The following is a 16,131-nucleotide window of genomic DNA, read 5'->3' as shown; positions in this document are numbered from 1 at the left end:
TGGCCAGCAAAGGCCTTGTAGGAAAGCAGAACTGAAAGAAGGCCAGTGGAGATGGAGTTCAGAGAATAGGTGTGCCATAAGCTGCCAGTGAGGCAGGAAGGGACCACACAATGAAGGGCTTTGCTAGACTATGGAGAGGAAAGCATGGAGATAGGTGATTAGAAATGTGTTTTAAAAAGATCACGACGGCTGCAGTGGAGGGATGCAGCAGACCAGCTAGGATTCTATGGCAATCGTTCACAAGAGTGATGATGATCAATTCATTTGGGTCAGAAGACTGTCAGGCCTCAAAGATTCTTGACAGGTCACTACTATTTCCCTCCCACCCCACTGCCTCTTTCCCTTCCTTTTCTATCTCAATTATGCCAACCAGACTAATGACCTTTGTTTTGTTATTGTTGTTAATTCATAGAAGTCATAAAAAGAACGACCCCTGATAGCAATGCCCTGCTTCTCCTCCTGCAAAGCATTATGAACTGTTTAGCAGAACATGAATAGCTTACCAGGATGTTGAAACAAAATAGTTCAAAGAAAGCACTGCATGTTTCCCAGACTAGAGAAAATCTAGGGCATTGTATGCCTTCAAGTTTTTCTTTGCATAAATAAGCTCGGAAGCTGGGCGAAATTAATGAACGTAAGCAAGAGGAAATGGAAACCAATACAACTTGTCACACACGATCCTTCCTCCCTTTTTTTAAACTTAGTTTTCAACTGAAGATGAACGCAGTTTCCTTTTTACTGCCTGCCTTTGATACAAATCCCAATTTTCCCCACACCTGTCACCATGGCCTGATCATTATCAATGTTATTATGTTATGCTGCATTATTTATGCATGCTTTTAAAAACGTGTCGTATGTGGGGGATGAAAAACCTATTCGGTGTTTCTGCCAACTTTTTAGGTGTTGGGCTCAATATGGTGTCATAAGATAGAGGAGGAAGGAGAAAGCTCTGATTATTCCGACAGGCTGTTGTTTCATATGAGCTATGGTAGCTTAAAACATAATTCATGTCATTTTATTGGGTTTAAAGGTTTTAGCTGCCAGGGTAAATGATGAGCTGATCTTCATGTGTTTATGAATGCTCAAAACAGAGTTTCAGATTACAACTAAATATGGAATACTTCAGTCTTTCTACTTGACATACTCGTATTTCACATACATATTTACTCCTATCCACACATGTGCATTATTATGTCCATATTAATAAACATCTCACACTGAACCACTTTGCTTTTCTAGCCAAAAATATGATAGTTTCATTTCTCTTCCATCAGTGAGTGGGTACTACTAAAACCTCACAGAGGATTTTCTTGTTTGCCTGTTTGTTTTTAAATACAGTAAGAGTGCAGATTTCAGGTCTAGGGTCAAGTCAAATCAGTCAGCAGTGGCTAACTGCAGCACTGTGTTAAGAAGGGTTCTGAGGCCAAATCTGTACTCAGAGGAAAATAGCGCATGACGAACTTGGAATTGGAATGTCTGCCATAGGAGAGGAAGAGGTCTAAGAACCTCATGTTTGCCATTTCTATAGCACCCCAAAGAGATAAACCCAGAGTTTGAAATGTAGCGATACTTGTGTTTCTTGCTGTCTCTTCTTTGATCCTTTTTTTTAAATGGATATTTATTTTTAAGAGAGAAAGAGAGAGAGTGTGAGAAAGAATGAGAGCACATGCGAGTAGGGGAGGGGCAGAGAGAGAAGGAGACAGAGGATCCGAAGCAGGCTCTGTGCTAACAGCAGAGAGCCCAACACCGGGCTCGAACCCACGAACTGTGAGATCGTGACCTGAGCTGAAGTCGGATGCTTAACCGACTGAGCCACCCAAGCGCCCCTCTTTTTTTTTATCATTCCTGCATCAATTCTGTTTACAACCTCTATCATCTTCCTTGTAAATCAATAATTCTTTTCCCAACTCTCTTCTTTGCCGGTTTTTTTTGTCCTAGTTCAATTCTGGAAGGTTTTTTTCTGCCTCTGGTGGTATCTGGTACTAGGAGCAAGCCCATTGGTACAGGGGCCTTTTCTTCCTCCCTCCCTGGTGTGGACTTATTCAGAATCCTCTCTAGCATTTTTTTTTTCCTTTGAAGCTTATATTTCTTCTCCTTTTTTTTTCTACTTCTAATTTTTCCCATTGCCAATCTCCAGTTATCACGTCTGCTCCTTGATTTTGATTACCCCAAAAAGTATCCTTTGGAGGGTTATCTTCTATGTGTCCTAATAACTCCACTTCATTATCTGACAAGCGTAGCCCTTTTCCTGCCCTATTCATCCTCTGAATCTTGTCTTTGACTATTCTTGCCACCAGCATATCCCCATACTTTATTTATACATTCTAAAATCAAAATTAAATCCAAGTCTATTTTATTACTCTTGAATTCTATTGTTGCTGCTAATAAGTATTTTCACTCAGCAACTGGAAACCCACATCTTATCCTTCATGTGTCTACAAGGAATTTGACTTTTGTCTTTTTTTGTTGTTGTTACCAAGTACAGTCATGAATCGAGGAGTACGTCACATAACCCACTTTGTCCAAGGGTGTATAGGTTTTTGGAACTCCAGTGTATAGATAATTCCAATAAAAGCAAGGGCAGGAGAATGGTACCTGCAGGGAGAATGATTAAGTTTGGAAAATGCAAGACATTAAATCTGAGTTATTCAATCTTCGTGGGCATTTAAAAAACTTGGAAGATTTCCAACCATATAAATGAACCTACTTAGCTTTGTTTGTTCATGACTTTCCCAAACTTATTTCACCTAATACCTATTAGCATCCTTTGGAAATGCTGGTCTATATTGTCCAAATCTAGTCACGGAGTTTCCAAACTCTCCCTCATCTCCTCAGCTAGTGCTGTCTCTTTACTTACAACCAGGGCCCTGCCCGGCATGATCATTTTGGATCCGGTGTGTGTAACGTAAGACTGCTGTGTTCATGACTTGAAGAATTTTTTTGATCGGAAAAAATGGCGTGTGCACGCATGCGTCTGTGTGTCCTCTGTTCATCCTTCATTTTAGTGTGCTACCTGTGGGATTATTTTCACGCAGACTATATGCCCTCTCAATTCACTTGTCCTCCTGTCCTGGGTTTTTAATGTGGAAAGCCAGCAAAATATGTTATCACAAGTTTTCAAGCAATGTGTTTATTTCAAAGACTTTTGCCTCCATTTGTAATACATTGTTTCTGCTTCTGTGAGAAACCAATGGAGGTGCTGAGGCAGAAGTAATTGAAATGGTGTTTTTTAGGCAGGCAATCTCAGGAAAGCAAGGGAGTGGAGGAGAGAAATACTTTGCGGATGCAAGAACTCAGATACATTTGTCTACCTCCCATGGAACAGAGCAGAAGACTTTTCTTGTCACCCCGAGGTGTTTTTCAAAAAGCCCGGCACTCTCAGCTCTACTGATAACAGACATTATGTATGTTTTTATCAAGACAGGACGTGGAGTAAAATCAAATCATGGGACAAGGAAGTAACTGCTTTTCCATTTGTTTGTCAGTTCTTCTCATCAGGTCAAGAACGATTTTATTTGGGTCTGGTAGATATTTAACACCACCAGAGGCCTCAGGCTCTGAGTCATCTGCAAACAGGAGCCTCCAGTTAGAATTTCACAGCATTGTTTAGATCTCATTTACCCAAAAATGTTTTTTTGTATACTGGGCCTTGAAGTGGTTTAAATTGAAAGAGAATATCTTTTCTGAATGTCTCCTTTGAAATGTAGATGTCAGGGGCTGATAGGAGGGGTGGGGACTGGTATTCCCTCAACAAGGGACAGGGGATGCTTTCTTTGTGTCCTCCTGGTGCTGGAGCTACAGCCTTGAATGACACACGTCAAGCTCTGGCCCCATAAAGTGTGCATTCTCATAAAGGGCACAGGCAGGAAACACATGAACAAGGAAACACGTAAGATAACAATCATTTCTAATTTGCGTCACCTTCCATTCACGGCCAGTGGTGCTGCTTTGTCTTTTGGATCAGGGATGTAAGTTTTCTCTTTTAAAGAACTATATTAACATTTAAACGTGAAACAATTTAAATAAAATATATTAAGTAAATAATAGCACAGGTGGTGCCTAGATAATGGTAAAAAATAATCACGGAAGTATCCTGTGTTGGTACGTGGGAACAGCAAAGATTGGGAGATGATATGCAAATTAATTTAGGAAAATTGATGTAAGGAATTCTAAGATCTTCCCTGAGTAGAAGATACACTCCAAAGTGACTTTCTTCCTGGATTTGTATGGTGCAAATTACTCTCTAAAGAAAAGCAAGATGGATTAAATATCACAGAAATTTAAGTAATTGGGCTAAAAAGAAAGGCAGTTTTAGTTAGCCGTCTAATATTGTGTTCAATTATCCAAAATTATATTCTTCTGAATGGAAACCAAGGATGCCACTTGACATTTGATCCTTTAACAAGTTTATTATTCCCTGACAAGCCATGGGCTTCGTGACATATGGCTTTCATTATTGTCACGGATTAGAAAACACAACCAGACTGTTTCCTTCCACTTTCCAGGGGAAGAAGAAAATAAGATGCCCTCATTGGTAGGTCCTGCTACAGCCCTGGCATTTTTCAGTGGCACCTTATCTAATGAGACCACATTAAAGCGAACACGAACACAAAATGCAATGACTTTCTGTAACACTTCTCTTCTGTGAAATATATTGTTTGTCCTAATGGCAACTCCGAGTGGGCCAGGCTTATTATGTCCAAATTACTCATACAAATGGAGTTGCATTAAATCGCCCCCACGGTAAGTCAGTTCCAAAGTCGGGAAAGGAAGTTGTGCCACCAATTCCTTGACTCATATTATCATCTTAATGGTACTTCCTTTCTCGGTATAACGAAAAATGTTTTCAGTATACTGGACCTTGGAATGATTTAAATGGAAGCAGGATGTATTTTTTGAATAGCTTCTTTGAAATTTAGATGCAAGAGAAGGATATAAAGGGTGGGCACTGGTATTCCCTCAACAAGGGTACATGGGATGCTCTCCTTGTGTCCAACTTGTGCTGGGGCTACAGCCATGAATGACATAGATCACGCTTTGGCCTCATAGAGTGTACATGCTAGTAAAAGACATGGGCAATGAATGAACAAATAATTAAGATAATAGCAGATTGTAATTCGGTTCTAAAGGAAATGAAGAGGCCTGCCGTAGTAAAAAGTCCTGGGGAGGTAAACATGAAAGGAGGTGATTCTTAGGAGGCCTCACTCCTCATGACAAAGGAGTGAGGCCTCCTAAGAATCACCTCCTTTCATGTTTACCTCCCTCGAAACTCCATGCTCAAGGTCACAGTCCAGGAGGCATTTATGTCGTACCTGAGTGGGAACTTGGCTACCACGTCTCTTGTTTTTCTTACTGAGAGAGATGCTTAGCTTCTTTCAGAGTTAATTAAATCATAATTGGTAAAGGCCAACACTGACCCAGAAATTCAATTTTGCTAGGCTCCCAGAAGATGTGTGGGTTGGGAAGAAGCAAAATTATAATTACAGTTTGGGATACTCAGAGACTGCCCTGCCTCTTAGACCAGAAAGATTTGTCCAGAAGCACAACTTTTATTGAAAACCAGTTTGTGTTTGCTTGTGTTGGCTTGCTTGGGTAGTGAAAGGAAGCTGGCTGATAAAAACAAGAAGCAGTACTGTAAAGGGTAGAAAGGAGTGGAGTTCTAGAGACCAAGCTTCAGAGACAGAGCTCCGAGCGTTACACACGACTCTTCCATAAATATGTCACCCCGTCTTGTTCAGGTTACCAAGCTTTCCAGCTTCACCGTGTTCTGATGAGTGGTATCCAAGACCACTTTCCCCCCGGGGCAATTCTGTAAGATGTTCATCTACTTGATCCAGAGAAGAGCCATAATGGCAGAACTTTAAGGCAGAGTTTTCAGGAATTTCAAGTAACACTGAGGTAGTGAAGTTTCTAGACTTGGTAGAAGTTCAGAACTGGATGATTGAGTAACGGCTGAAGTTTGACAAGTTACACAATGATGTTCCATCCTAATGTAAAAAATTCATGAAAATTCTGATTTCATGAGTAGTCCAACATAGGGCAGGTATATAACAAAGATGTATTTTTTTTTCTTAGCCCTTTAGGGACCAAGGGACAGAAGGTTCTTTTACTTTCTGGTTCAGCTCCTCAAATACATTGCCAGAACTTACCCATCACTTATACCTGATGCTAGAGTAATCTGAGATTGGGACTGATTGCCCATCACTGGTTAGTGGAAATCCAATGCAATGCATTTCTCCCCAAGTGTGGCAGACCACTGAACTTATCACTTAGTGACCAGGGAGAATGTGGGAAGGAATGGTATATTGTTTCTTACATGTAATAGTGGAATGCAGCCCAAGCACTTAATTTATCCTCACTAATAAGAAAATAAGAGACGCTTGCTTTAGATTCATCAATGCATAGAGGCAATATGGCATCTTGGATAAGAGCACAGAATCGGGAGCCAGAGCACTGGGTCCATATCTCAGCTGCATGACGTTGCGCAGGTTATTTAACTCTTTGTGCCTCAGTGTCCACGTTCTTGTGAAAATTAAATTAATTAACATATACAGACTATTTAACACCCTACCTATCATGTTGGCTATTATTATCATGACTTCATTCTTGTTTGGAGGGAGGAAAGAGCTGGAACAAAATGGCTAGGTCTAAAATAGCAATTAACTGTTAAGTAATGTAACACCTTCTAGGGACCAGGTCCTGTGCTCAGTATTTCATAGTCAATGTCTTATTTAATGCCGTACTGACACCTATGAGATAGGTACTGTTATGATTCCATTTTACTGATGGAAATGCTGAGATTCAGGGAGGGTAAGTAACTTGGTGAAAGTTGCACAGATAAGAAATAGCTCAGCCAGGAGCCAAATCCAAAGCCTGTACCTTTAACACATGTTGCCACTCCACTTCCTGAAAGAAATCATGCCACTAAAAGCGGGCATTTTTTCATTAGCATTGACTACTCAGCAAAGGTGTCTAACAGGGCCCATTCCTTTCCCATAAGCGCAGTTACTTTATGGGGTAAATCAGTGCCCCTGCTTACAAGGTGATGAATGTGCCATCACACATCACTAATACGGGTGCTCCAACTCACTGCAGACTCTCAGCTCCGCAGGCATAATTCGACCCACACGAGTCTGTGTGAGTCGGCAGAGATGAACCTGGGGTGGCCCCGACCTTCAAGGTGCTTACCAGATTCCATAAGCAGCCACTAATGATAATGCTCGTCATCTCTCCTGACAGAATCAGTATCAAAAACAATTGCCCCTACCATTCATTGAAGTCTGCTAGATGCCAGCCAGTGAGCTAGCTGATATCATATGGTTGAGTCACACAGCCCTGGGTTTAAATCCCAGCTCCACCGCTCACCCACTAGGTGACCTTGGGCAAGTGGATCCTCTTTCCTGAGCTTCCTTTCCTCACATTTGAAGTGGAGATAACAATACAACCTGCCCCGTGGGCTCGGTGTTGAAAAATATGATCCATTTTAGGGGCGCCTGGGTGACGCAGTCGGTTAAGCGTCCGACTTCAGCCAGGTCACGATCTCACGGTCTGTGAGTTCGAGCCCCGCGTCAGGCTCTGGGCTGATGGCTCAGAGCCTGGAGCCTGTTTCCGATTCTGTGTCTCCCTCTCTCTCTGCCCCTCCCCTGTTCATGCTCTGTCTCCTTCTGTCCCAAAAATAAATAAACATTGAAGAAAAAAAAAAAAAGAAAAATATGATCCATTTTAGCAGCTGAGTTCAATGAACGACGCAGTGTAACCTTTCAAGAAATAATAGCCAAAGACAGACTGTGATCTCGCTGAATCCCACATGGCACTGTTAAGAAAGAGGTACCCACTAATGCCCTCGTTACCCATAAGGAAGAAGCAGTCCAGAGAAGAGGCGTGCCATAAAATCCTACAACTCCTCAAATCTAGGCTGTATGACTCCACACACGTGGGAAAATCTGCCTAAGGAGAAAGGGCACGATGGCCAAACTTCTTTCCAGAGCCAGAGGACAGACCCCCAAGGTAGACTGCCATCAATTGCATGATACAAGAGCTGGTTCCCAAAGGCAAGAGGAACAGAAAAGGGCAGGAGTCCTTCCCGAATCCCCACCCAGGGTCACAACATGCCAAATCATTCAGCCCCCTACACCTGGGTCTCTACACGCCCGTTCTTCCAGCTTCTTTCTGGATCAGAGCCTTTGTTGAACAAAGGGTTAGGAGAGGCCACAGTGCTGTGGAGATCATCTTTGTCTGTGTGTTATCCGTTTTACGGCAAAGTGCCCTGTGCTGTGATACAGAGCTCACCTCACTGCAGGGCTGCAGATGAGTGTGGGGCCTCTGGGGAACACAGATGCTCTTCTTGTCATAATGCCAATCATCGAGGTGTTTGGGACCTTCTGGGACTCCAGAGCTTAAACTCTAGAGTCCCAAAGTTCCCTGGGTTCCTTTGCAAGGACTTAAAACTTTCGCCCCACCCCACAGCTTCTGGTTTAGAGAATTTGGGCTGAAGCAGCTATCCCAGGGAAGCTTTCGTAGCTGGAATCTGGTTAGAAACATTTTGGTGATAGTATGGAAAATAAAGGTTCAGTGTAGGCATAAGAGCAAAGCTTTGGGGTAAGACGATCCCTAGTTTGGATCCCAATTGTGCCATGGACCTTGTTACATTGGATGAGTTACTAAATCTTTCTAAACCTATGTTTCTGCAACTATAACATGAGGCTAATGATACATATAGGCTTGTTGATGAGGCTTCAAATTTAATAATATATGCAAAGCACTTGGGACAAGTGTAAGAATTGTTATTCTTATTTTTGTAATTTATTATTGCCTTCAGTGGAGCCAGGGTGAAAGGGAAACAGGTAACAAAGGCCATCAGTCAGGTGCCCTTTATGGTTTAGATGCATGTTTTTAGTTTTCCTTGGATTGCACTCATTTATACGTAAATTATGTACTTGTACTTGGAAAAATCTGTATATCAGGCTGACTTTCTTATAATACCTTACATAGATGATCAGTAAATGTTGATCAACTCAAAGTTAAGCCTTAATGGCAAATGGCTCTGGGAAAAGCTAAGGAGAAGGTCCCTTTGATGGACTTGAACCCTCTTTAGAATACTAACGGTCATAACGATAATTATGGTGGAGATTTCTGTACTGAAATGAGTACTAAGTATCTGAAAGAACAGAAATGGCTGCAAAATATCTAAAAGAACGGAAAAAGTATGAAAAATCAAATGAACCCATTGTGTGAACTCTTCTCAACATCCAACCACTATCACTTTTCGAGTAATGAACATAGTACACATAGGTATACACACACATGCACACCAAAGAATTGCTAGGTGCGTCACCAGTTAAAGTACATCTGTGTAAAGTTGGGTGTATCTTGTCATTTAGCAAACAGGCTATCATGGTTTTGTTGTTTGGGATTTTTTTTTTCTTTTGTAAATGTACTAGAGAGACAAAAGGAATAAAAAGAGAGCTCTTGTCTACCGTTACTTTACATATCAAGTCTTTGATAGGTACAATAGGTACAATAGAATTGCAGTATCAATAATTGAGAACTGTTAGGAAAGAGGAATTGGAAGCAGGGATCTTGGCACTTGAAGTCCCAGTTCTGCCCTGCCATGTTGTCACCTTGTTTTTCTCCCTGCTGCATCAGATCACACAAAGTATCCACTCTGACAGCAGAACTTGGTGATTTTCTGTTGAGCCAAGTATATATCAAGACTTGGGGCCTGGAAAATGCTTCTCTCTTTTGCACTTTCCTACTTAGAAGACCCCACACAAAACGCATCTCAAAGCCAGCCTGGCCTCCAGAAATGGCAGCCTCTGAAAGGACTCGTTGTGCTCTTTTGGTCAACTGTGACCAGAATTCATACCATGGGCCTGCCACCTGCTAATCTCACAGATATCTGTAAGTCAAGGGGAGCATCAGTTTGTAGAGAGAGAAGCACAAGATGCTGTTCACTATACTTCATTCATTCAATCAACCCTTCCTTCCTTTGTCTCATGTGTGTGAGTGCCTACAGCATGCTCAACACTGTGCATGGTGCTGAGGACAGAGCAGGGAACAAAAGATGAAAAATTGGGGTGCCTGGGTGGCTCTGTCGGTTGGGCTTCTGACTCTTGACTTCAGCTCAGGTCATGATTTCATGGTTTGTGAGTTCAAGCCCTATATCAGGCTCTATGCTGACAGCATGGAGCCTGCTTGGGATTCCCTCCCTCCCTCCCTCCCTCCCTCCCTCCCTCCCTCTCTCTCTGTCTCTCTCTCCCTCAAAAAATAAATAAATAAACTTAAAAAAAAAAATCCAAAATCCTGCCATTATGGCACCCACAGTCTAATGGGACAAATAATCCCATTAGATTAGATATTAGATAAGACCACTTTAGATCATTGGGTAGAGTTGCATCAAAGTTTGGGTTTGGCCTTACTCTTCAGTCAGAATCTAGGAACTTTGCTTCAGCTTTGTCTTTGGAAGACCTGATAGTCAAATGTTATTTCAAAGTCATTTCTGTCATGCCTGCATTTGCATGTGCTCAGTGATCATGTAATCATATAAATGACCCCCACCGCCAATCAAGGTGATAATGTCTGTAATACAGGCAAGGTTTGCTGCTCATATCTTAATACTCATTTTAAAATGTAAGTGAACGTTACAAATACACGTTAGAGTCAAGATCTTTATGTGTGCTTTTTATGTTGAATTCCATCAGTCGTTGGTTCCGCACACACACTAACACATTATTTGTTATCAAATTGTGAACAGAGGTCATCCCTTGCGATTACAAAACTGTTTATTTTATTTTATTTTTTTTTTCAACGTTTATTTATTTTTGGGACAGAGAGAGACAGAGCATGAACGGGGGAGGAGCAGAGAGAGAGGGAGACACAGAATCAGAAACAGGCTCCAGGCTCTGAGCCATCAGCCCAGAGCCTGACGCGGGGCTCGAACTCCCGGACCGCGAGATCGTGACCTGGCTGAAGTCGGACGCTTAACCGACTGTGCCACCCAGGCACCCCCAAAACTGTTTATTTTATAAAATTTTTTTTCAACGTTTTTTTATTTATTTTTGGGACAGAGAGAGACAGAGCATGAACGGGGGAGGGGCAGAGAGAGAGGGAGACACAGAATCGGAAACAGGCTCCAGGCTCCGAGCCATCAGCCCAGAGCCTGACGCGGGACTCGAACTCACGGACCGCGAGATCGTGACCTGGCTGAAGTCGGACGCTTAACCAACTGCGCCACCCAGGCGCCCCAAAACTGTTTATTTTAAATGAAACAAATGACTTTTCAAATGGTTAAATAAGTAGATGACTATTAAAAGAATGTGTTAACTTGATATCTTTAGGAGGAACATTCTATCCCTTCTGAGCCAAGAAATCTATAAAATTTAAATTATAGTACAAGGCAGAAAAATAAAGGTTAGCCTGTATCAGAATTCTAATCATTGTAGACCCATTTGGTGTACCAGCCTTCATCACATAAGACAAGATACAATAAAGCTTACCTTAATCTGTTCTATCCAGAAGAAAGAAAAGCTTAATAAGTCACTGTCACTGTTGACATTTCCACACACTGGCAGAGCAGGTCCCCAAATATTTCACTCCTCCACCAACCTCAAAGCAAATATCTACTTAGCGTCCAACCTTAACATGCCATATAGAGGCACCGAAACAGAATGCTAAGAAATTCTTGCTCCTATAGCATAATAACCAAAGTTTACATTTTGATTATTAAAATATCAATAATAAAATTATAATAACTAAATCATTAATAATTTTATTTGACTCCTGTATTCTCAGAAGCTTATTTTGTGATGTCCGTGCTTAGCCTTTTCCAAATATTTATTGTATCCCTCAGTCTATTTAGCATTCAGCTAAAATGTGGGTTAAGGGCCTTTGCTGTGAATCGAGGACGATTCTGTGGAGATTAGCCACATTGAGGAGAAACTGTTGTAATTAGACTGGTCAGAAAGTATCCCCAGGAAGGGATGATTGAGCTGAAATGTAAACAGGAAGGAGCTGGTCCAGGAAAGAGCGTGCTGGGCAGAGACAAAGGAGATTTCGAGACCCTATGTAGGGAGGAACCTGGCACATGTGAGGGGCAGACAAAAGGCTAGAGACGGGTGAAGAATGAGGGGGAAGGAAGTTGGAGGTGAGTCGGTGAGGCTGGCTGAAGCCAGATTTCACACTGATCTGGAGACCAAGGTTACTAGTCTGGATTTTAAGCCAGCAAGTAACTTGGTGGCTGCTGTGTGTAGTAACTTGACTACGTGGGGAACGGGCAGGAATGAATGCAGAGACACCAGTTGGGAGGCTGCCACAGTCCTGTGGGAGAAGATGTTGGTTGATGGGTGCAAAGGAAGGGGAGTAAAAGGGACGGGTTCAAGACTCATGGGGACGCCGAGCCAAGCCTTCTGGTTTTTCACTCTTCCCAAGTGCTCTACCCTCTGGAGGTCACGTTCTAACCCCATACAACACTGGACTCTTCCCTCATGACCGTGTAGTTCTTCATTATCACCCCACCTTGCTTTGTACACACTGCTTGCCGATTTGTAAGCTGTAATTCCTGTGTCTTGGTGAATGACCTTGGGGGAGTTGATGCCAGCCTGGCGTCGCTTACAGCCTTGTGGGTAATGGATGTACACCCGGGAGTTGGGACAGTCCGTTCTCTCGCCGGGCCTTTTCTTCCCTGCAAAGATTACTCTACAGCTGTACCAAATTTGTTCTTTCTCCACGTTAGCAAAGACGTGTCTTTTACAGAATGTTACATGCTGACATTAGGGTGACATTGACACCAGACCAAAAAAGAAAATTAATGAATTCACGTTCCCCTCAAGGTTTCATTTTGTGCTTGGTTTAAAAGTCAGATTGCACTGTGCTTGTGGTAATACTTGCTGCTGGTAGGGAGGTATTAATGTGAAAGGATTTCAAGAAATAACCTACAATGGGTCCAATCTCACAGAGCAAGGGAGCAGTTTTCTGTAGATAATGTGAGTGTTGGGTACTTGAAGTCTTTCATGAGGATAATGTTTAATTACATTTAAGTAAATCAGGCTTGACTCCAACTTCACGGTGCAAATCTTAGACCCAGGACTCTGCTAACAGATGCAGCTGCTGAAAAATCTGGGCAGAAAATACATATTTTGTGCATATACTTCAAATAATATGTTTTAGTGTCTATTTTGTATAAGGCACTGTGCTCAGTCTTATTATTGGCTTAGTTTTTAAAATCAGACATGGTGTTTTCTGATCAAAAATTTAATATGTCTATTGCTGAAATTCGGGGGAGATTGTAAGGAAAAATGTAGAAATTGCTCATGACCCCAATACTGGCAGCAATGATTGTAAATAGCACGGTGTTGCTTTCCAGGTTGCTTTTCTGTATCTGTGAGTGTGTGTGCTTACATACCTACAGATAAATGCACATGATAGATAAGCTTGTATGGAAATCTTCTTGCTCATCTATGATTGTTTATCTTGGAGAAATTCCTGGAAATGGTATTGTTGGTTCACAGGTAGTTAGTTCCTCCATGTTGGTGAGTGGTGAGTAGGGTGACCAGCTCATCCCAGTTTGCCCAGAGCTTTCCAGGCTTAGCACTGAAAGTCCTTTGCCCTGGGGCAAAGTGGAACAGTGGGTCATCCTACGTGAGTGAACACTTCTGTTCCACCTCCGTCATCCTGCATAGTGGGGGAAAGTGTACGCTAATAGTCGCCTGCTGAATTTGTCGGGAGACCTCTGTCTCTTCAGCTTCCCCCATCAGGATACCATCTTTGTCTCCGGCAGCCTTCAGAGCATTCACTGGAGCTTTTATATACAAACAGCAAACAAGTCATTGTGCTCATGCGAAGGTCATGCTCCGGCCTCACTGAGCAATCTCAATTTGCTCCATTTGTCTGGATACATAAATAGCTTCACAATTAGAATGATTATGTAAACAGCAGAGTGAAACTCCGTGTAAACAGATTACTTTGTAGAATTTGTACATTGAAGTGAAAACAAGGAACACCTTCCTTACATTTGTGTAGGAGCTCCTGTGGCTATAGGAGGAGACAAAGTCCTAGGTTAAACTAGAGGGAGAAACAATGCACAAGATACAGAAAACTCATTGCCGGAATTTTGCAATAACTACTAACAATATAAATCCTTTTTTGAATGGAGGTTTGTTTTTTTTTTAGTTTCTTGTAACTAACCTAGTCCTTGTAACCTACCAAGGATCAGGGCACCATATCCATATTGTGGGTGTCAAATTAGAGAGAAAACATGTCTGCCAAGCAACTCTTAGAACTAAGGTTAATACCACTGGTGTTAGTTAAAGTAACATAAAATCAGCTACTAACTTCATTGCCTAATACCTAAACTTTTCTACAGTCTAGGAAAAAGTATTATATAGAAAGCAAATGGATGTATAAATATAAATACAAAATAAAATATAAATATAATTTGAGAGACTATATATATAAATATGATATATATATATATATATATACACACACACATACGTACACATACACATACATACATACATACATATATTTGAGGAAGGTATTCTTTCTTCTTTTTGGCTTTTATTATCTTTTTAAAATAAGTAAACTAATAAAAAGGTTTGACCTGTGTTTGAAATACAAAATACCCAGACCCTTAAGAAGTAAGAGAAGAAATCTACATAACCTTGAGGACACTCTAAAAGACAGGCAGTTGGTAGGGCTTAATTCTAAACCTAGGTTTCCAGGATGATTGAAACCCTAAGTGTCTTGAAATTGACGTCAAACACCTTATTTAAAGTGGAGGTAAATCACACAAAACCCAGCAGTATTTGCACTGATTTTTTAGACCCAAGTGAAAAACAGAAGTACATACTCTCTTTACATGAGGTTAAACCCAATCAAGGGACAAGTAATTAAAATTTCTTCATAGGAATACTTATTTTAAAAAGAAAATGGGAAAGCGCAGATCCAAAAATACTGTCCTTCCAACCAAAACAAAGACTGTGTTTTCATGAAGCTATACTGTCTTGTCTGGCTATTTCATATCTCTGGTTTCACCTTGCATCCTGGTTTATTCCATTTTTTCTGCATCCTGATTCATACCTGTTTCCTTATTCATTCAATAAATAGTTGTTTACATAAAAATATGAATTAGATGTTGCTCTAGGCACAAGGGATACAACAATGAATAAGACAAGCACAGTCCCTTCCCCCAAGGAGCCTATATTCTAGTGATAAGAGATATAAAATAAGTATATAAACAAGTAAAATCATGTAAGAGAGCAGTGGGTATGATCGAAAAAATTAAACAGGGTGATATGATGGAGAATTACCGTGTTGGGAGAAATTCCCTTTAGATTGGCTAGTCAGGAAATCCCTCCCTGAGGAGGCATTGTTGGAATTGAGATTTCCATGGTAGGAATCACCTTGTCACCTGAAGGTCAAGAAGAATAACATTTAAGAAAGAGAATAGGTCCGGTTTAAAATCCTCAGGGTAGGAATAGCTGCGATATTCAAGGGACAGAAGGAAGAACATTATATCTGGAGTATGTGAATGAGGGGTAAGGAATAAGTGAGACAGGCAAGGCTCTTATCAGGTAGAGCCATCAGAAAGCTGTAAGTGAAGGATGGCCATGATGCCAGTTACTAGGTGGGCAATGGATCGGAAGGAGAGGCAGAACAAGAGCATTTAGTATCTTTGTAATAGTCTAGTTTGAAGGTGAGTGATGGCTTCCTGGGTATTTATTTCATTACTATGCTTCAGAAATCACACGTGCTTTGGCATATACTATTTGGCAATAAAAAGGAATGAAGTACTTATGCATGTTAAAGCACTGATGAGCCTCAAAAACATTATGATAAGTACAAGAGGCTAGATACAAAGGGTCACATGTTATGTGAACCCACTCATATGAGATACCCAGAAAAGGCACATCTATGGAGACAAGAAAGTTTTGAATTGGTGCCATGGCAAATTCAAGAATAGCCAGTAAAATAAGTAATGAAGTGAAATGAAAATAATAACGAAAGTAAAGAGACGAGTGGTCGTCTGAGTTTGCAGATGGGAGTGTGACTGGCTGTTAATGGGCACAAAGGATCTTTTTAGGGTGATGGTCATATTCTAAAACTGGATTATAGTCATGGCGGCACAGTGTT

General features: G+C 41.3%; 1 protein-coding gene across 13 annotated transcripts in view; it reads left to right on the top strand.

The window, feature by feature from the left end:
* CADPS (calcium dependent secretion activator) overlaps positions 1 to 16,131 on the top strand; it is a 477,681-nt gene that overhangs the window by 237,555 nt on the left and 223,995 nt on the right. The gene's annotated exons all lie outside the window — the stretch shown is intronic.

Source organism: Lynx rufus, unplaced genomic scaffold, assembly GCF_022079265.1.
Source record: "Lynx rufus isolate CCGP_SWC_20201006 ecotype Redwood Valley unplaced genomic scaffold, mLynRuf1.p SCAF_4, whole genome shotgun sequence".
Lineage (NCBI taxonomy): Eukaryota > Metazoa > Chordata > Mammalia > Carnivora > Felidae > Lynx > Lynx rufus.
The sequence above is the reverse complement of the archived record's forward strand: the minus strand, read 5'-3'. Positions and strand labels throughout refer to the sequence as shown.